General features: G+C 39.2%; 1 pseudogene; it reads right to left on the bottom strand.

Annotated features, from left to right (window-relative positions):
- Positions 1–466: 466 nt before the first annotated feature.
- LOC149184264 (glucan endo-1,3-beta-glucosidase-like) overlaps positions 467–21,279 on the bottom strand; it is a 294,066-nt pseudogene continuing 273,253 nt past the window's right edge.

Genomic DNA, 21,279 nt, shown 5'->3' with positions numbered 1-21,279 from the left:
ACTAATACATGCAGTTAGTCTACATTCTTGTGGAATATTCATCTGTATTGGAAAATACAGAAGTTATTGAAGAATTTTTTTGCATGAATTCTTAGTAATAGTGCAATTTTAATTTTGATGGACTCAAATCTCAAAGTACATGATTTCTGTTTTTTAAGTTGCACGATAGCTTTAAAGAAGGTTCGATACGGATATTTTCTTTGGTTAACTGTTAGGGCAGTCTGCCTGTATAGTTTTAATTGGCGAACTACACAGGCTGTTTTAAAACGCTCAACCTTACTTTTAAAAACAAATGTAAAGCTTTTCAGTTTCCAAAAAGATATAAACTCAACTTCCCCGGCATTTTATTATTCACAATTTATTTCGGACATGACCATACAATTAGCAAATCATATATATCACAGCATGGAGATAAGGTATTGTCCACATCGGCTGGGGTTACATGTGATGCGGATTCCAGCACAACTCATGGTGAGAAGTTGACAGAGTATACAGGCTGTTTATTAAGGTTAGAATAGTCCAAAGTGTTGCTCTATCTCGTCGCCTTGCTTCAAATTCTCCTTGAAGAGTGCGAAAATATATGTGTCGATACTCATTCCCGGCCTCTTTGGTGTTACTACATTCGATAATACATGTTTAATGAGATTATTGTTATAGGTCTGTGCATTCTCAATGGTGGCCACATCCGCGCCAGTAGAAGGCCATTCACTTTCAGTAATGACGATCAGGATGTTGGGATACCCCAAGGCTTCCATGGCCAACAAAAGAGTATCAACCTTGGCATCGAACAGGTTGGTGTAGCTGTGATCTCCGTCTTGCACCACCATAGACATAGACTTAAACAAAGCATAATCCAGAGAAATGTCTTTTGTGTCGCCGATGTAGCGGAAGTATGGATAGACATCTTCCATGAAGGGACCACCATTCTGTGACAGAAAATTGAGTATTTGGCTCATTGTGTCCTTTGCATCATTTACGAAGACTCCCTTAGACAGCGGGTAGCCGCTGCTAACATCCGGCCTGTGGATGGTAGAGACCTTGATGTTATTCTGCAGATTAGCATTCTGGATGGTGGTTTCAATGTTGCTCATGGAAGAAATAAGATACGGTACGTACTGAATGTTGTTCGGGGTTATCAAAACCTCGTTGTCCACTACAATGTATTTGATATTGGTGGCCGAATAGAAGGGCACAATGTTCTCGTTAACCCAACCGTTTGCCGAGTGTGGCGGGGAGATATGGCCTCCAGTTAGTCGTTAGCGACACCCACTATCACTGTAAATGTGTTAGAAAACCTGCATAGATGAATCTAGCTAGTAAATGTTGAACACACAACTTTGCAGAGAAAAAACACTAAAAGGAAATCGAAAGAACAAAATAATGATTCATTAGAAAATAGGTTACAATGGTCATGATCTAGCATTACTGGGTGAAGATCCCAAGCTAATGCACCATAGTGGTGATCAATGAGAAGACTCAACACCTACAACAAGTTCCGAAGAGAACTAGCCAGATGCGAAGTGAAAGGAGCAAATCGGGGAGTAAATCATGCAAAAGAACTAACTAGTTGCGGAGTTAAAGAAAGAGAAAATTAGGGAGTAAATCATGCAGAAGAACTAACCAGTTGCGGAGTTAAATAAGCAGAAAATCAGGGAGTAAATCATGTAGAAGGAATCTTGCATGTAGTCCCATGCTCTAACTAAGTGTCCGCATGTAGGTGTGTGGTACCTCCAACACCCCCCTGAACACCACTATGGGGAAAAATAGAAAATCAGCCTTGGCAACTAAGGCCAAAGGTCAGCCAAAATAAAATGCAACTTGTACTAAAAATGAGGAAAGAGGGAAAACCTTGTGGGAAAAACCCCCCCTCAAAATACAATGTAATCAAAAGAAAAAAAGAAGAAAAGATAGTTGCTAAGAATCTGTGTCCTTCACTCCAAGACGATCGTGCAAAGAACGAAACTTATGCTCAATGAATGTCTTGGTGAAGATGTTTACACTCTGTTCTGCGGAAGGACAGACCTGCAAATCAATGACACGATCATGTACTAAGTCTATGATGTAGTGCATATGGATCTCTATGTGCTCTATCCGCTGCCACTGTACTAGATCCCTGCAAAATTTGAGAGTGCTCCGGTTGTCACACCAGATAAAAATGGGTTGGTGGAACTGGACGCCCAACTCAGTGAGGAAGTGTTGTAGCCACAGAGCCTAAATGGTGATGTTGACTACTCCTCTGTACTCGACCTTAGCTGAAGAGAGAGCAATAGCAGCCTGCTTCTTGCTCGACCAATAGATAGGGCCAGATCCTAGACTGAGTGAATATCCGGAGGTGGACTTGCAATCAATGTTGTCTCCCTCCCAATCAGAATCTATGAAGCCAAGGAGATTCAATGCAATTCCTACTGCATAGTGAATCCCGAAGGTGATGGTGCCCTGCACATATCAGAGGATGCACTTGGCAGAATTCTAGTGTAGCTCATGCGGCTCCTGCATGTAACTGGAAACTGCCCCTACTACATATGAGAGATCTGGTTTGGAGTGGGTGAGGTACAATAAGCTCCCCACTAGCTGTCGGTAGAGAGTGCTGTCAACTAATGAAGTGTTAGGCAGACCCTAGACAGAAAAGGAGTCAGTGCTAGCTTGCAATCAGTCATGTAAAATCTCTTGAGGAGATCCCCTGCATACTTAGCCTGAGAGAGTTTGATGCCTATGGCATCCTCGTTGATCTCAAGACCAAGAAAGAAGTGTAATGGACCCATGTCCGTCATCAAGAACCTATCATGCAAGGCCCTCTTGACTGTAGCAAGGGCTGAAGCCGAGCTGTTGTTAATTAGGAGATCATCCACATACAAAACTAAGAGAAGAAGAGAATCATGTGTCCTGAGAATGTAAACATTCAGATCAGACTTACATCTTTCAAAGTTTTGTGATAAGAGAAAAGAATCCATCTTCGCATACCAAGCTCTCGGGGCCTACTTAAGGCTGTAGAGAGATTTCTTCAGTCTGCAGACCAAAGATGAATCCTGAATGAAACCACGTGGCTGCTCCATGTAGATCTCCTCAGATAGGTCTCCGTGAAGAAAGGCATTCTTCACATCCATCTGATGTACTTCCCACCCCTGGGCAGCCGTAATGGCAAGTGCAAGGTGTATGGAATCCATATTTGCTACTGGAGCAAAGGTCTCATCATAATCAATGCCATGCACTCGCTAGAAGCCTTTGGCTACTAGCCTAGCTTTCTATCCGGTGATTTTCCCATCTGCAGCACTCTTGGTCTTGTAGACCCATTTGCATCGGAAAAGTTTCCTTCCTGAAGGAAGGGGGACCAAATCCCAGATTTGGTTCTCAAGGAGGGAGTTATACTCCTCCTCCATGGCAGACTCCCAAGATGGATGCCCAGTAGCCTCAGCATAAGACTACGGATTAGAAGACTGAACCAAATGGCAATGCCAAGATGGCAATTGTTCAGTGGCAATGAGGGCAAGAAGAGGCTCAATAAACTCTGAGCTAGTCCTTTGTAGATCAGAATTATCCCCCATAAGATCATTTCTAGGAGTTGGGTGGTCTTGTGCATATATCTCATGTAAGCTCCTTGTTCTCTGATTTATGACAGGGGAAGTTGATTCATTGTGGGAAGCCCGATCTGTGCTTGGATGTGGATCATCATATGCATGCACTAGATTTGTATCTGGAGACTCTGTCTCTACATCTGCATAATCTACCTTGGCATCTGCATGCTCTGTATCTGCATTTGAGTGTACTGAGTCATCATCTCGGACATGAGGTAGATAAAAGGTGTCTGCATGCGACGATTGAGGTGCATGCGAGAGACTTTCCTCAAATTTGACACTTCTCTCAATGATGAGCTTGTCCATAGAGGAAATCAGGAGTTGGTATCCCTTCACACCATTAGGGTATCCAACAAAGATGCACTCAATGCTTTGTGGATCAAGAGCTTTCCTCTTTTCAAAGGGGATCCTGGCCCATGCTCTGGAGCCGAAAACACGGAAGTGGGTGACCTCCGGTTTAGTGTTGCCCCAAGCCTCAAAGGGGGTCTGATCCTTGACAGAACTATGAGGAATTTTGTTCTAGATGTAGTTGGCATAATTAAGTGCTTCGGTCCATAGCTTATGAGGCAGTGACTTAGCATGCAGCATGCAAGAAGCCATCTCTTTGAGAGATCGGTTCTCTCTCAACAACTCTGTTCTGCTACGGAGTGTATGGGACTGTGTACTGCAACTGTATGCTGGACTGAAGGCAAAGGTTCTGAAGTGCTTTGTTAACATATTCCCCTCCATTGTCTGTACGGATGGCTTTGATCTTTCTCTCTGACTATCTCTCTACTAGTGCTTTGAAATCTTCAAAGTGCACAAAAACTTCAGATTTGTTCCTGGGAAGATACACCCATGTATACCTTGAGAAATCATCAATAAATGTAAGCACATACCTTTCTTTATTGATGGAAGGATGAGGAAAAGGCCCCATGAGATCACTATGGATAAGATCTAGAGGAGAGGATGCTCTGCGAGTCTTGCCAGTGTCAAAATTTTCTCTAGAATGTTTTCCAAGGACACACCCTTCACAAACTCCTTTGGAGAAACTGATATTTGGCAAGCCTTCCACCATCTCATGTTTGCTTAGCTACTGGATATACCAGTAATTTAAGTGACCGAACCTCTCGTGCCAAAGCATACTACTATCATCAGCATGTGTAAGCAATAAGGAGGATTCAAATTCAATAAATTCAGAAAATGTATACAGTCTGGCTCCATTATTTACCTCACAGGTTACAATTTTGGAGCTCTATGTAGGTCATATATGTTCACTGCATCTAGAGTGAATTCCACTCTCTTTCTAGTGTCGGAATGAGTGATCTGATAAACTGAAAGTAGGTTTACCGAAAGTTTTGGAACATGAAGCACATCTTCAAAGCTTTCGTGTAAAAGTTCCACTCTACCTTTTCCAATGACCTCAATAGGTGAGTCATCTCCCATGAGGATGGGAGGTCCTTTGCATGCATCCAAAGAGGAATAGACTTTCTTTGCAGCAGTCATATGATGTGATGCACCAGAATCTATAATCCATGCATTAGGGGAAGAATTAATTGCAACTAAAGCATGAAAATTGTTACCTTTCCCATGTGGCAAATCCTCAGTTTTCTTCTTGGCGCCTTGAGGGATGTGGTCCCCAAGGTTGTTCTTCTGAAGGATTTCTACCATTTGGTCAATTTGTTTCTTCATGCAAGAGGATTCTGGATGGAATCCTCTTTGAAAATAGGTGCACTTGTTTCCTTTCTTCCCTTTCTCATTTCTCGAGCCAGAGGAATCATTGAAGGGCTTGGTGTACCCTTCCTTCTTTGGATGGGAATGCGCTTTTCCCTTGTCTTTTTACTGTTGATTTTTCTGATTTGAATTAGATCTACGATTTTTATTGTGGCTGCCATCATGCACAGCAAGTGAATGCGCTTTTGGAGGTTTGATTTTCCCCATGCCAATGAGTTTATCTTGCTCAAAAGTAAGGGACTCCATGAACTCTTTGAGAGAAGGCATAGTGTAGGATTTACATGTTCCAAGCCTTACTAAATGAAATGTAGACACAAAGACAGAGTATTCCGGTCCGAGCTTTGACATAATAGAGAGAACCTGGCGACACTCCTCCTTGGATTTGTCAATTCCGCAACCCTTGAGTTGCAGCAATAGATTATTATATTTGGTGAAGAAGTCTTGAATTTTGTCATAGTTCCGTGGATCTAATGGCAGCAGCTCCACTTCAAGCAGATGTCCTTTCATCTCATCCTATTTCCCGTAGAGTTCTTCAACCTTTTTCCAAATCTCATTGGGAGTATTGCAGGCAGATAGATGAAACTGCAACTCTGGGGAGATGCACATGCATATGGATCCATGGGCCTCATCCATGCGGTTGAGGTACTTGGATTTCTCTATGGCTAAAGTGGGTTCCACTTATGTATTTTTTATAACCATTAGATATATATATATATATATATATATATATATATATATATATATATATATATATGACTTTTTATATTAATAATATTATTTATATTATTCGACTTTTAATTCTTATTTTTAATAAATGTATTTATATTTTTCTTTTCTTTCCCTAACTAATTAACTACTTTTAATATTATTATCACCTAGAATTTTGACCAAATTTTATTTTAACGTTCATCTTAAAACCTAAAATATTTATTTTACTATACTTGTTTTCCAACATTTATTTATGGGGCTTCGTTCATCTCTGCTATTTATACCTAATAATAGATCTGTTCTTTCATCCTTGCCCTGAGCATGAACCAAAGTAGATAGTTCGAAAAGTTGACTTAAAACTAATAATGTGATTAATATGAAATGCATCTAAATAGACATAAATCTATCTTGACTCATAATCAATCATCTTCCTTTGACCCATTATATATATATATATATATATTCAAAATTTGTTAATATGCTATGTATAACATTAAAGATATAGATAAATAAATAGCTTCGAAAAATTGTTTATTTGAACTATTAAATTTTAATATGCTTTTTAATTAAATTTCAATATAAAGTTATGGAATGTCCATGGGGTTTTGGATATACCATGATTTGGGTGCTATGTTAAGGAACTCCTTGATGTCAAGTCACTCATTCAATTCTCCATCCTGATCAAGGTGATACATTGAACATGATGAAGATGTAGTACTACAAAATAAAATAAAAATGTAACACATCCATCTATTAAACATTAATTAAAAAAAAAAAAACTTAAGTCACCCCAATATTACATTTTTATGATAAACGAGACATAATCATTCATTAACCATCATATATGACTTATATACAACCTTACTAAATTTCATTATCAAAATTCTACGAATGCAATGGTTAGACTTTACATGCTATGTATTATTTGTATAATGAATACCGCAGGGTTTGGTTGTATGCAGAATTTGACTTTACAATCATTACAATCTTGTATGTTAAACATATGGGTACAATTTTGCCCTATGTATTAAATAGTTACAGGCCATAGCCTCGAATCCCACTCTAGAAACACATGAGTATTTAATATTTCAGCTGTCCAAGTCCTGGTGGCTACCTGGAGGTGATCCATATGTCCACATCTCATCTAACCTTTGGGATCAGGTTCCTCCATCAATGATTCACCGTGGTCCGCTGGATCGAATGGTCCTACGGTTATTGATCTTTCATTTCTCAACAGTGTCGTTTCAATTTGTCATTGTTTCACTCTAGAATTTTTAAGAGGTTATGGTTCTGCTCTATCCTCTGGTGTTTGTCTTTGTCTACAATCTGGGTTCACTAGACAATTCACATTGCATTTTGGCATCTCAGAATACCCTGATGAACCCGAAACCGCTTCAATGCTTTGGAATTCGTCCTGCAGAGGCAAGGTCTGCAACGTTCCCTCTGAAGGTAAGCTTTCAGATCTTCTTTTCTGCATAGTTATCTTTGTGTCTTAGGGTTTAGTAGTTTAATGCAATTTCTATTTTCCGTTGCATGTTCTAGCACTAAATCTCTATTATGGTGTAAGCTCTGGTTTTCGAGACGAACGATTCAACTTGGGGTTGTGGCAAACAATCCCTCTGATTTTGTCGTGTGCATCCAACTCTCCAATTCTTTCTAGGGTATGGTTTTTATGGACAGGCCACCAAGTCGAAAAGACAGTAATGAAAGCTCTAGATGGTCCTTCAAGACCACTCGAGTCATCACTCCTCTGATAGTTTGTTTTGTGTGTTTGTTTGAGGTCCTTTTTAAAGAAAAGAGGCCTACTACTTCAGCCAAGTATGGAAGGGTTTTAGCAAGGAGCTCTCAGGCCGCCATCCCTGAGATTATTTGGAACACTTGAAATATATGTCTGGAGTTTTTAATGAGATGAGGGTTTCATAATTTTAGTTGTTGGGTTTCGGTTGTTTTATGAGTTTTATTCAAACACAGAGTTTTTGGAAACTGAGGGCTTATCCTTCTTCGATTTTGTGACTGTTTGGTTTACACTTTGTTTGATACAGAGTTATAATGCGGCTCAGAAATCTATGATTATTTTGTATTGAATTAACCCTAGGTTGGTAAAATATTAGTATTTTTGAATTAAAAGAAAAAAATGCTTAAATGGTTTCTTTAGGAGCTAGAAATGCCACAATATTCGATATCTGGCTAAGACTGTAATCTTCTATTATTTTATTGAAGATTTCCTTCTGTTTTACATAACTAAATTCGTGAGCTTTGTTATATTCTTGATTTTCGTCGTGGTTGTATAGAACTAGTTTGTATATTTATTGCATTAATAGGGTTCTTATGCATGCAAAGATTTATGGTTTAGAATCGTGAACAATTTAGTATCGGTTGATCTTTAAGTATACCTGTTTATTTCATCTAAGTATACCTGTATATTTCATCTATCATTGTTTGCAATTCTTTCAGTTAATAGATGATTTTAAATTTTGTTCCTGAATTAGATAAGATACAATATAGGGAATTCTACCTTATCGAATTATTGTAATAGTTCTATTTACAGGAAATGCCTATCTTTTCAAAATTTGTTTATCATTCTAATTTCTTTGCTAAATCTGCCCATCTTTTCCAAATTTATTTATCATTCTAATTTCTTTGTTAAATATCCCGATATCTTTAATACAGTTTCTTTCTATGAATGTAATAAGGGTTTATCCCTCAGTTATTGATTATTCTCTTAAAGAATTATTTCAATTAAAATACAAACTAACTCTAATTACATACTTCAAGAAATAGGAAACATTGCCTATAATTCTTACACAATAAATTATAAATATATCTCAAAAAGTTTACGTTGAACAACTTATATAAGAATTGTTTTACTTGTTCTTAGATTCAGTGAACAACTTATATAAGCATTTCTTTACTTATCTGTATACGTTGTCCTTTACTTATTTGTATACGTTGTCCAGGACTGAGTCTGGTATAAGATTTGCACTTTAATTTCCTCCCTGTCGTGAGATTACCTACCCTGGTAAATATTCCCGTGCTACTCCTTATTTCACGATTTCTTTCTCTCATTAGAGACTTTAAAGTTTACCAACTATCTAGTCTTAACTAGACATAGCCATTATAAACTGCCTGACATTTGAGTACAGTCCTCTCTCTCTCTTGATCTCAAGTCCCTATCCTCTTGATCATTTTGGTAAAACTGCTCTACGATTTTAGTTTTGGAACATATAACTATCTCCATAACTAATTACCTAGTAAAACAGTGTTTACCCATAACTGAAAAATGTATTTTTCAATAACTCAATTCTAGAATAGTTTATAATTCAAACAAATAATAACACTCTCTTTAGTTGCAGTAAATAAAATAAATATTTACATTAATGGGGGATATTACAAAAAGGTCCACGAGGTCTTGGATAAACATGATGAAGGTGTAGTATAATGATCATGAATAATATTAATTTATATGGTTGATAATTAAAAGCTATTATATATAATTAAAGAAATTCGATAGGTGAGAATCCATTGCAATAATGTATATTGAGGCATTATAGTTTATGTCACTAACACGGATTTGAACCAAAAACACAGATTTGAACCAAAAGGAGAAATAAGAATCATTCAACATTACTACCAAATTGACAACTATTTATATTATATATATTTGAAATTTCTATATTTAAAAATAATTTATTTTAATTATATATTTTTATTTAAATCTATTAAAAATTTATATATTTATTAATAATATGCTCTAAAATATTATTGTTTTTTTTTCTGTATAAAGACTATTCTATTAAAAAGATAAAAGGAAAAAATATTTACAGAGAGGATTGAACCTCTGAGGGGGCCGTAGCCTGCCCTCCGCCAAAAAGACTATTGCAGGTAGCAAGCTGCATTCCTTTTACAAAAATGAGAGTCATAGAAGCGAGAATTGTAGTGAGCTTGAGAGACCAAAAACTAAATTGTTCTATAGGTGATCGAAGCTTCAGAGGTAGCTGATCACTTACAAAAATGTTGTCCTTTAAAACTGCTATTACAAAAAGATTCAAAACCAGACTTATGACCTGAAGACTATAGTATTTCATGCTGATATCAAAAGAAGCTGTAGACATGCACATAATGAACCATGGGAACTTCACACGAGTACCAAAAATCAGAAGATAGATTGCTGTCATGACACTGGAGCCAAAAGTCTTTAAACCTGCTGAGGGGGGCCTGTCGCGTCCACGTTTGCCTGGTTGGGGGAGCCAATCCAGGTCACCATTACATTGTCTTCAGCTTCCATCATACTGCCTTCTGGAGGAAGAACAAGATTTAGAACACTTCCAGAGAGGCGTGCTGGCTCACAAGCAAGAATTTTCTCTTGTGGTGAAGCTGGCTGGGGTTGAAGGTCTTCCTGAAGGCCCTCCTCGTGCTGCACGGAAGTGTCATTGAGGACAACTCCAGCCATGTCACCCTGAAAGTCACTTGAATTTTGAGACTGAGACTGAGCCCTGAAGGTTTCATCCGAGCTTGTAAGCTCATCTACCTCCTCCGAGAAGATAACAGTAGTAGTGGCTGAGATTAGAGGTTTATTGAGCCTACTTCTGAACTTGAACCGGGTCGTTTGAAAGGAGCTATTCAGAGAGGGCCGAGAATGATCAGAGGGCGGAGAGGATGGAGAGGCAGAGGCTAAAGGAATGATGCGTTGAGGGGCAGAGCCACCACGACCCCGAGAACCTCCACGAGAACCTGAATTAATACCACGCCGGGGGGCGCCGCATCGACGAGCCATTACAGGATGCGCAGGCAGCTTGGGAGAGCAGGGAGACTAAAGCTGGGAGTAAGGCGGCCAGACACAGGCTGAATGGACCCAGTTCAAGGACCAGACACCTGTGAGGTAGACCCAAATGCAAGACTTGCCACAGATGGAGTAGACCAGTTGAAGAAACCAGGCACAGGCAGAAAGAACCCAATGAGTGGACCAGACACTGGCTGAGAAGACCAAATCAATAAACCAGACACAGGCGGAGAAGACCAAATCAATAAACCAGACACAGGCGGAGAAGACCAACTCAATACACCAGACACCGGCGGAGAAGACCAAATCAATATACCAGAAACAGGCAAATTGAGACCGGTTAAGAAGCCAGAGGGGCTTCCATACACCCTGAGCTGCGCAGGGGTGCTGAAGGCATAACAAACAGAGGAAAACCAGATTACCAATGCCTGAAGAACTCGAATCGAATGAGCCGTGATTAAGGCACGCCATGATTAAATCCCTTACCTGCAGACCTCGAGCCGAATGAACCATAAATGCCTTGATATCACTTACCGCGAACTGCTGGATCCGTCCAAGTGGGTGGACAGCTGCCTCTGTCGCATGCAATGCGATTAACACGCAGTTAATGCACCCGCATCCGGGTGTGTATCTTCCTTCGAATGCATATCATTTTTTACAATGGTGTGGAAGTTAGAGAGTTGGTTCTCAGATGCTATGCTGGAGAGAGGGCCTTCGAAGAATTCCATTCCAGTGTCCACTCCTAAATTAGCAAGAAAGTCCGCCAGCTTGTTCCCTTCCCGTCTGATGTGTTTGAAGGAGATTGCTTGGTGATGAGAAAGCCATTGGTTGAGAAGCTCAAGTCTTGGAGCCATTCTCCAGCTGCTGCTGACCTTGTGAATGGGGGATCCTTGCATAAGTTTTGAGGCCATATCGATGATAATTTGGGAGTCCCCTTCAACGATTAGAGGAAAGAAACCTCTTTCTTGCGCAAGATTAAGCCCTCTCCATAATCCTTCCAATTCCGCTGCATTGTTGGTGTTCCAGCCATTTGAGCCAAAAAATGTTAGAAGGGGAGTACCCTGATGATTTCTGATGGCTCCACCAAATCCTGTTTTCCCAGGATTACCCCTCGAAGCTCCGTCAAAGTTAAGTTGAAACACATTGATTGGCGGCGGAGTCCATCTTGCTGGAGGATTATGATGCCTTGAGGAGTTGTTAATGGAAGAGAGCGGATGCTCTAAGTGAATCTTCCAGTTGTCCCAGATAGTTTGTTCTTGCGGGATTGATGGGAAGTCTTCTTGGGACCAGGCTTTGATAGACAAGGTTTCTTTAATATTTTGGTGCAATCCAGTCCATATCTGCTCAATCGACAGTGATTGATCTTTAAAGATTCTTTTGTTTCTCTCCTTCCATATATTCCACATTAGTAACCCCGGAATGAGCTGCCAGAGTGTGTTTAAAAGTTTGCTTTGATATGGCTCTTAGCTCCAAGTGCGAAGAGTGCCTTTAATGTCCCCATGCACTTTGCCTTCCTTTTGACAGCGGAATGTAACCTTTTCCCACAGTTTCCTTCCTAGATGACAGGTTTGCATTAGATGTAATGCTGATTCCTCTTCCTGTTTGTAGTTAGGACATATGGAGGGCCCAGAGAAATTCCTTTTCCTGAGGTTGTCCCATGTGAGAATCCTGTTATGAGATAGAAGCCACAGAAAAGTAGATACTTTTGGCCAGATAGATGAATTCCAGATTTTATCCCATAATTTATCTTTGATTATCCTGTCTTTGATAATGATTTTGTATGCTTCTCTGGTGGTGAAAGTGCCCTTTTCCTCGTATCCCCACCTGAGAATGTCCATTCCTGCCGAAGATATGATTTTTCGTTTTTGAAGTTCTGAGGAAAGAGAAATCTGAGTTTGCTCCGGGCTGTGCGGTATTATATGACTAGCTTCTTTCCACTTTCGGTATTCTTTAGCAGAGAGTGAGTCCCAAAATTGACTCACCTTATCATACTGATTTATATCTTGTTCTGGAAGGTCAGGGAGAGTGTCTCTGAGATTTGGAAGCTGCTGCCATGAGTCTTCCCAAAACCGTGCTGTGTTGCCGTCCTTCACATCCGAGAAGCTATGCTTTTGTATTAGATTTCGATGTTGAATGGCTGAGTTCCAGATGACTGATCCATTACTTACTTCTGACATTCTAATTCTATCCTCTATGGTCGTATTGCTCGCATATTTCGTTGTCCATAGGGAGGCCCAAGGAGTGCCAGGATTTGAGAGCCATCTCCACCAAATTTTGGCCCCCATTACCATATTGCTATGTTCTGGGTCTCTTAGCCGAATACCTCCAGCTTTCTTTGGTAGACAGACCTTCTCCCATTTGACCAGAGCCCACTTTCGATTTGGACTTGAATTTCCCCATAAGAAATTGCGCTGAAGCTGCTTTATTACTTTGAGAACCCACTTAGGTGCAGCTAGAAAGGAAAAAAGGTAAAGCGGCATGGACTGAAGGACAGCTTTAATTAGCACTAACCTGCTGGCCATATTAAGAGCTCTGTGGGTCCATAGGAATAGTCTGGCTTCAAGTTTTTCTAAAAGGTCTTTCCAGGAGGAATGCTTGAGAGCTGAGGCAATTAAGGGAGCGCCCAGATACTTAGAAGGAAGAGAAGCAATGGTGAAGCCTAGAATACGGGCAATGGCTCTTTGGGTGGGGGGAGGAGTATTAAAGAAGAATATCTGAGACTTAACTTTGTTAATGAGGGCTCCAGAAGCATCCGAGAAGTTTGAAAGAATGGATTTGAAAGAACGAGCTTCTTGAACAGATGGATGACCGAAAAGCATATTATCATCGACGAATTGCTGGTGAGAAAAGGAGGGAGCATGGTGGAAAGTGAGACCTTTGAGGCTTTGAGAGAGGATAGCTGATTTGATGCTGTGTCCTAGTCCTTCAGCTAAGATGACAAACAGAAAGGGCGAGAGCGGGTCACCATGTCTGATACCCCTAGAGGGACGGAATGTGGGCGACGGGATGCCATTAATGAGAATAGAGAAGAATGAGGAGGATAAGAGATTACTGACCCATCTGACCCAGGAAGGGGCGAAACCAAAGGCATTAAGGATTTTTTGCATATAGGTCCAACTTATACTATCAAAAGCCTTAGATAAGTCAATTTTGAGTAACATACCTGGTTTTTTTGAATGCTTGAGAGAGTGGATTATTTCATGAGTTAAAATAATTCCATCCGTGATCTGCCTTCCTTCTACATATCCAGATTGTTCTGGAGAGATAATAAGGGGAAGCAAAGGCTTCAATCTGGAAGCTATAACCTTGGAGACAATTTTGTATATGATGTTGCACAAAGCAATCGGTCTGTATTTGTCCGGAGTGTTGGATTCCTCTGCTTTGGGGATTAGTGCAATAAATGTTGCATTCAAACCTGGATACATCCATCTTAAAGTACGCGATTCTTCCACGACCTGCCAGACTTCCCATTTTACTAAATCCCAGAAATGATGAAAAAATTTTGAGGTGAATCCGTCTGGTCCTGGCGCTTTCCCTGCTTTTAGCTTATGCATAACAGTCTCAACCTCTTGAAGGCTTATGGGCTTGAGAAGGAGAAGATTATGATCCTCAGTGATTAATCTGGGAATATGTCTAATGACTTTATCAATGGCCTCTGTTCTATCTATGTTAGGTTCTTGATTCACCTTTTTGAAGTAATTGAGGAATTCCTGTTCAATGCCTTCATGGGTTTCAATTTTGCTTCCTTGCTCATTTTTTATATGGGAAATTTGATTGTTCATTCTTCTTTGCATTGTAGTTTTGTGAAAGAATTTCGTATTCTTTTCCCCATCCTTCAGCCATCTAACTCTTGATTTTTTCCTCCAGAGAGTTTCCTCCTGTAAGGCTCTTTCAAGGATTTGATTTTCTATGTACTGCTCTTTTTTGGCTAGCTCTTCAGAGCGTCCTTCTGTGATGGATTGAGGGTTTCCTTAGCTTTGAAGATGTTGCCAAAGATGGATTGATTCCAGCATTTAATTTCCCCTTTGAGATATTTCAGCTTCCGTTGGAATATAGACATTTTAGTGCCATCCGTAGGATTGAATTTTAACCAAGATGCTCTGACAAATTCATAAAATTCAGGATGAGATAACCAAAAAGCCTCAAACCGGAAGGGGCGCCTAATACTGCTACCAGGACGATTCCAATGGAGGGCGATTGGCCAATGATCAGAGCCTGAGACAGGAAGGATAGAGGCAATGAATTCTCCTCCTAGGTGAACTGCATTATCTGATATCAAAAATCGATCAAGACGAGAGGCTATTTGCATTGGTTCTGCCCTCTTGTTGTTCCAAGTGAATAGGCCGTTATTTGAAGGGAGATCGATCAGCCAGTTGTTATGAATGAAGTCTTTTAATATGGATCCATCTCTATTGATTCTGCATCTGCCTCCCTTTTTTTCCTCCATTGTTGCTATCATATTGTAGTCACCTCCAGATATCCATAACGGGTACATCCTCTCTGTCTTCAGCTACGTCAAGGTATCCAAAATTTCAACTTTGTGCTGGGTTTCTTGAGGGAAATACACATTTGTCATGTGGCCATAGATATTGGTGCCAATTATGTGAAATATGGCTTGAATGAAATTTTTATTTGCATGTATGTTGTTTAGTTGAATCACTCGTGCATCCCAGAGCACTGCAAGTCCTCCTGACACACCCTGAGCATCAACAACTATTACTAACCCTCCTGGCCAGGCCTTTGCTGCTATTTTTTCCAAGAATGTCGAGTTACATTTTGTTTCTTGCAGAAAGAGAATGGTAGGTTTTTCCTCCATTAGCATATTTTTTAGTAATCTTCCTTTCCTTGGGCTATTGAGCCCCCTGATATTCCATGAGATCAACTTCATTGAGAAGGTTTGGGGTTGACATTGAATTACTTGGTTAACTTGGCATATCGGCCTGATTCTACCAACACTTCTCCTATCTTGATGGTTCTCTCCAGAGTGGTTTTCCTTCCCCGTTTTTTACTATCTTTGGTGATGAATTTCCCATCCCAATGGCTACCAATTTGAACCCCTAATGAGTATTTTTTTTGGGCTTTATTGAGGACTGCCACTAGATTATCCACTTGTCTCTCAGGTATTTTGTCGAAGGTTCCCGTTTTACAGGCCTGTTCTAAGCCTAGAATATCGAGCTCGCCAATATCTATAGATTCTGTGTCCTCCTCCATGATCTGAGGTTCTTTAGAGTTTCCATCGCTTTCCTTCTCGTTTTCTATATTGGGATTGGTACCATCTATATCCATTTCAGGGAAGCTCCAGGTATTTGAAGCAGTCTTAAGATGATTATCCGATTGTTCTGCTACCTTTTCCCCTGTTTTCGATTGAGACCCTTCAATCTTTTCCTGACTGGATCCTTTTTCATTGGAGGGTGTATTATCTGGATCCTGCATGTCTTCACTGGCTAAGGCTGCAAAGTTATTGCTTGTTGAGGGTTTTGATTGGTCAGCCAGAGGAATCTTTGTAGAGACTGCTGTTTTTTTATTTCCTCTTCTGCGATTCAGCACCTTAGTGAAACCATCCGGCATTGGATTTTCCGGGTCTATTTGAAATGAGGGCTTACTATTCAGCGGGCAGTCTCTATAGAGGTGTCCTAAATCATGACATTTCCTGCACCTAAAGGGTACATGCTCATAATCAATCAACTGTATCCATTCAACATCTTCATGAAAAAGACTTACCGTATCAGGCAGAGCTTGTTTAAGGTCCATGTAGACACAGATCCGGGCGTATGAGGTGTATCTATGCGTCTTTGTTTCTTCTGCTACCTTGACGAACTCGCCCAGAACATTACCAATCGCCTTGAGAGATTCCTCTTCCCAGTATTCCAATGGCAGAGAGTACAGCCTGATCCACACCGGTGCGCAACTTAGGTCTTCCTTATCTGGATTAAAACGTTCGATCCATTCTTTGAGAAACAGTCCGGCAGAGTTAAAGAAGTAAGGCCCTCCATCTAAAACTTTGTTTCTGTCTTCCAGACAATTGAAGACTGCAGTAAAAAACCCCTTAGGCCCTAGATTCAAGGTTATGTGTCCTTTTGGATGCCATTTGACGTTAATTCAGGCTCTCAACGCTTTCTCATTTGGCCATATTCCAATGAATTTGCCAATGAGGGCATGATCTCTCATATACTGTATTCTGGCATTGATGCGATGGCTGGGTAACTCTACTTTTTGCCTATGCGTGGCAACTGGCTTGCATGTGGAAGAGCTGACTTTAGGCTTATCTTTCTGTGCTTGTTCAGCATGTGTCTGCTTGCTGCTATCTGCGTTTCCATCCTTGTGCCCTTTTTCACTGTCTGAGTCCTCGATATGTCTCTTTTGGTTGTCGTTTGTTGGAGGAGGCGCCCCTCCTTCCCCCTGAGGGGGGTTCATGATTTCCGTCGGCCAAAACCCACGGATTGAAACCTACTTCTCTTCCGTGTTCTGCAAAGGGTGATCGCTGTCAGGAGGGCCTGCCGTAGCAGATATCTGCTGAAACCCTAAGTCGAGTTGCAGAGCGCCTCGTGACCTCGTCCGCTGCTCTAAAATATTATTGTTATGAATATGTATTATTATAATTATTATTTATTATAATATGTATATTATGATGTTTTAGAAAACATGATTGGTAATTTTATCAACTCAAAAAATATAGTATAGTAAATTAAATCTATTTATTATTTTTATTAAAAAAAATTAAGTTTTATTGTTATTATTATTTATCTTTTTATTAATTTTTAATTAAATTAATATTATATTTTATTATTATTTAATTTGATATTAATTTTAAAAATGATCCATCTCTTCCCTATTGAGAAGACAATTAATTTTTCACTTTTATTTTCGGTAAATTTTCACTCTTATTTGCGGACACTAGAACATCCGCCCCATATCCATCTAGAGAGCACCTCTTGGTGCCAACATCAAAATCGCAATGAAATTTAAATATTATGTTATAGTTCTACATATTGTATTGGATAACTATGTTGGCTACATGCTAATAATCTACTCATAAACCATTAACACTTTAACATAAATGTATAATTAATCTATTTAGAATTTTATATAATCAAATAAAAATAAAATTCAAAATCAATTTATCTTATAAATTAAAAAAAAATTATATAATTTATTAAAAATATAATTTATAATTAATTAATTTTTAGTGTATCAAAGATTGAATTTATTTTAAAAATAGTTAAGTTATTTAAATTGACTAATTTAAAAAAAAGTGGTATGAACAAGTATCATATAAAATAAGGGATGGTTTTTTTGGCATGTGGCATTAATAAACAATGGTATTAGCTCATGGTATTATAAGAAAGCATATTTATTGGTTAATAATGTCTATAGTTAAGAAACTTATTATATGTTTTTTGAAATGCATACATATTTAACTCATATTATGGATTGCTTTTTTGAGATGTTTAGAGTCATTTAATTTATAATTGTGATTAAAAAATGTAGAATTATATTATTTGTAGTGAAAACTAGAGTACAAAAATTGACTTCACAACCCTCGTGGATTAACTAAAGACAAAGATGAGAGCAATGGGTGTCTGAGATAGCATAATATGTAATCATACAGCCATTATTTTCAATAGCCTTACTGTGTAACTTACCATCCTTACACAGTAAAAAGACGGAAAAAAAAGACAGAGAACTTGAGAAAGTCATATCATGGAGGGTGGCAAGGAGGAAGTCCAGGAGGTACAACTGGGAAGCCATCTCGCCCATGCATATGAAATTTGATGTGCTCTACTCGGGCCTCCATATCACACATGCGACAATTGAGGTGTGTCTGGTTCCGTCAAATGCTGACGAGTAGCTCCAAAGCCTCATTGAGACAGAATTGAATGTCATTCATGTAAGCCACTAAATCGTTCTGGCCTTCATATAGGTGCTCCCTTATAATGTCTAGGTTGGCCTGGATGCCTCTCAGTTGATATTTTTTTTTTCCAGTGTGGTTAGAGCTTCCAATCTACGTGGAGAATGCCTAGGATCATGAGCAACCTCACCCGCTCATTCTCCACTGACTGCATATTCAGAATTCTAGCTCGAGTCACTAGCTTGATCCTCAACAGGGTCATGATGCCCACCTCCGTGGTATGGATGGCCACACTGGTGGAGCATGGCGAGTGACACCCAAAGACCACTTACCATACTGACCAAATATGGATCTGTTGCCCAAAACAAATCAACCATCTAGACACACAGAAGTAGACATGAGCACTAGCATAATCTCCATGTTATGACTTCACAGTGCGATCCAAGCCAGACGTCCCGTTGAGTCTATTCAATGGTCACCCTTCCAAAGCCCCTCGATGACCTTTCTCCTCTAGCAGTCGAAAACTAGAACATGGGAGGGCCAACAACAATACTGAGCCCAAAAGAACACAACAACATACCCAACAACTCACCCAATACGATAATACTAATAAGCAAGTAACAACTAATGAGGGTATTGTAGGCCGCCAACGACTGATTACACCCCAACCTTTATTGAATTTTGTCATACATGCACAACAAAAGTTGAAACCACCACAAACCTTGACTACCCTTAAGATAATTTTCTTAAGAATGAGAGTGTATCCACAAACCAGGCCACACTCTCCACAGGAAAAGCGACAACATCAAATTACTAGTCAACATCATAATCAACAGATCAGAGAAATACTGGATCCAAATGCATTATATTGCATGGAGACCGTCAAGTACCCACAAGCCTAGAGCAGCTCTCCTTCGGTGACACCTGGGGTTCCACCAGAAATTACCAACCTTACCGCACAAGAGATGAGAGATTCCTCCAAATGAACCAAGATCCCATATGAAAGAACAAAATCCCTTTGGAGAAGCCATAATACCAATCCCCAAGCACTCCACTGAATTCCAACTACTCCATGGCCCTAACAAGCTCATGTGGCTTTCAATGCTCCAATCCACCACCCCACACTCTTAGCTCAATGCCCAAGATACTACATCAGTTACACAATGTCCGCTACACAATATAACTACTAGAGGTGGATCTGGAGAGTTCAGCCACCTGCCATCCCATTGCATCACTTTATAGTCCATCATTCCCTCACCTACAATGTTCCTTGTGGGGGAACTCCGAGGTGATCTGGCCAAGTGTTTGGTCACCCCTATGAGGGGAATCTTAAATAATAGATTTAAGAAAAATTTCAATATATACATTTTAATAATTATTATACATTTCCATTCATACAATTTATTTAGAATAATAAATAAAATATAATTCTTTTTATATGAGAGTAATAATTCAATAATTTTTTTAATGAAATTTACAATTTTATCGTTTTCATAATTTTATAATTGAAAATTATGCATATAATTCATACCATAAAACACATTTTTATAATTAATATTAATATCTATATAACAAATATTTATTTCCAAAAAGTAATTTCATGATTTTCAAGTAATCTAAATACCTGATAAGAATTTCATAATAATTCTGAATGGCTAGACATTAAGGAGTATAATTGAAGCTTGATGCTAATGACTCAATTTTGAGGATTCAAACTCACAACCTCAACTAGGATTTTCTTTCAATTCACAACCCTTTGCTAAAAGCTCATGGAACCCGCATGTGGAGGAGGAAGTGATGCCTCCTTCAACAATGTTTCTTCTAGAAGGAACTCGAGGCAAAACATATGTAGGCCTAGCAGTTAGGATCAACCAAAATGAAACCAAAAAAACCCACCCATGGCTATGGAAAGGGGAGAAAACAGAGAAAATGGGGCAAACCCAAAAAACCAACAAGGTAAAATTCTAGGAAACTCAAGAGTCTACCTCCGGTAATCAGAGAAACCCCAAACTTATGAGATTACATAAAAAAAAATAGGGGAGAGAATCCAATACATGAAGGACTAGCCACTGATCTGCAAGTTTGTGGGAATATGGCTATCAAAAAGAATTCTTCTAGCATGGATTCAAAAAATTTCATAGATAAAAGGGGATATGGATCTAAAATTAGTCTCAAAGGGCTTCTTCACTATTATTTTCAACAACGTTAAAGTTAGGGACAAGATATTTAAGGTCCAACGATAGGTTTTCAATCCAATATGGTTGTGCATGAGTCATTGGGTTGAAATATTTAACCTTAACAAGGAATATTTCAATTCAAACCTCGTCTGGATTTGACTAGATTCATTGCTACAAGAGTTCTATGAACTAGATATTTTGGAGGGGATATAATGCCATAGGATCTTTCATGATGCTCCCAGAAACTACCACACTAGGTCCGTACACGTTGTATGTCAGACTATGTGCATATATAGACCTACCCAAAGCCTTGTCAGGAAGTATCAACATCATCTATCACGATCATGTATGGAATAAGCCATAGAATATGAACAATTTCCATTCCACTATCACAAATTCAATGAATATGGGAATTTATTAAGAGAATTCTCTCATAATCAAATATTAAAAATAACACATGAAGAATAACAAGGGGATGAG

Source organism: Pinus tabuliformis, chromosome 3_2 (genome assembly GCF_031772625.1).
Source record: "Pinus tabuliformis cultivar Carrire ecotype Pingquan chromosome 3_2, CPIR1, whole genome shotgun sequence".
NCBI classification, from domain to species: domain Eukaryota; kingdom Viridiplantae; phylum Streptophyta; class Pinopsida; order Pinales; family Pinaceae; genus Pinus; species Pinus tabuliformis.
The sequence above is the reverse complement of the archived record's forward strand: the minus strand, read 5'-3'. Positions and strand labels throughout refer to the sequence as shown.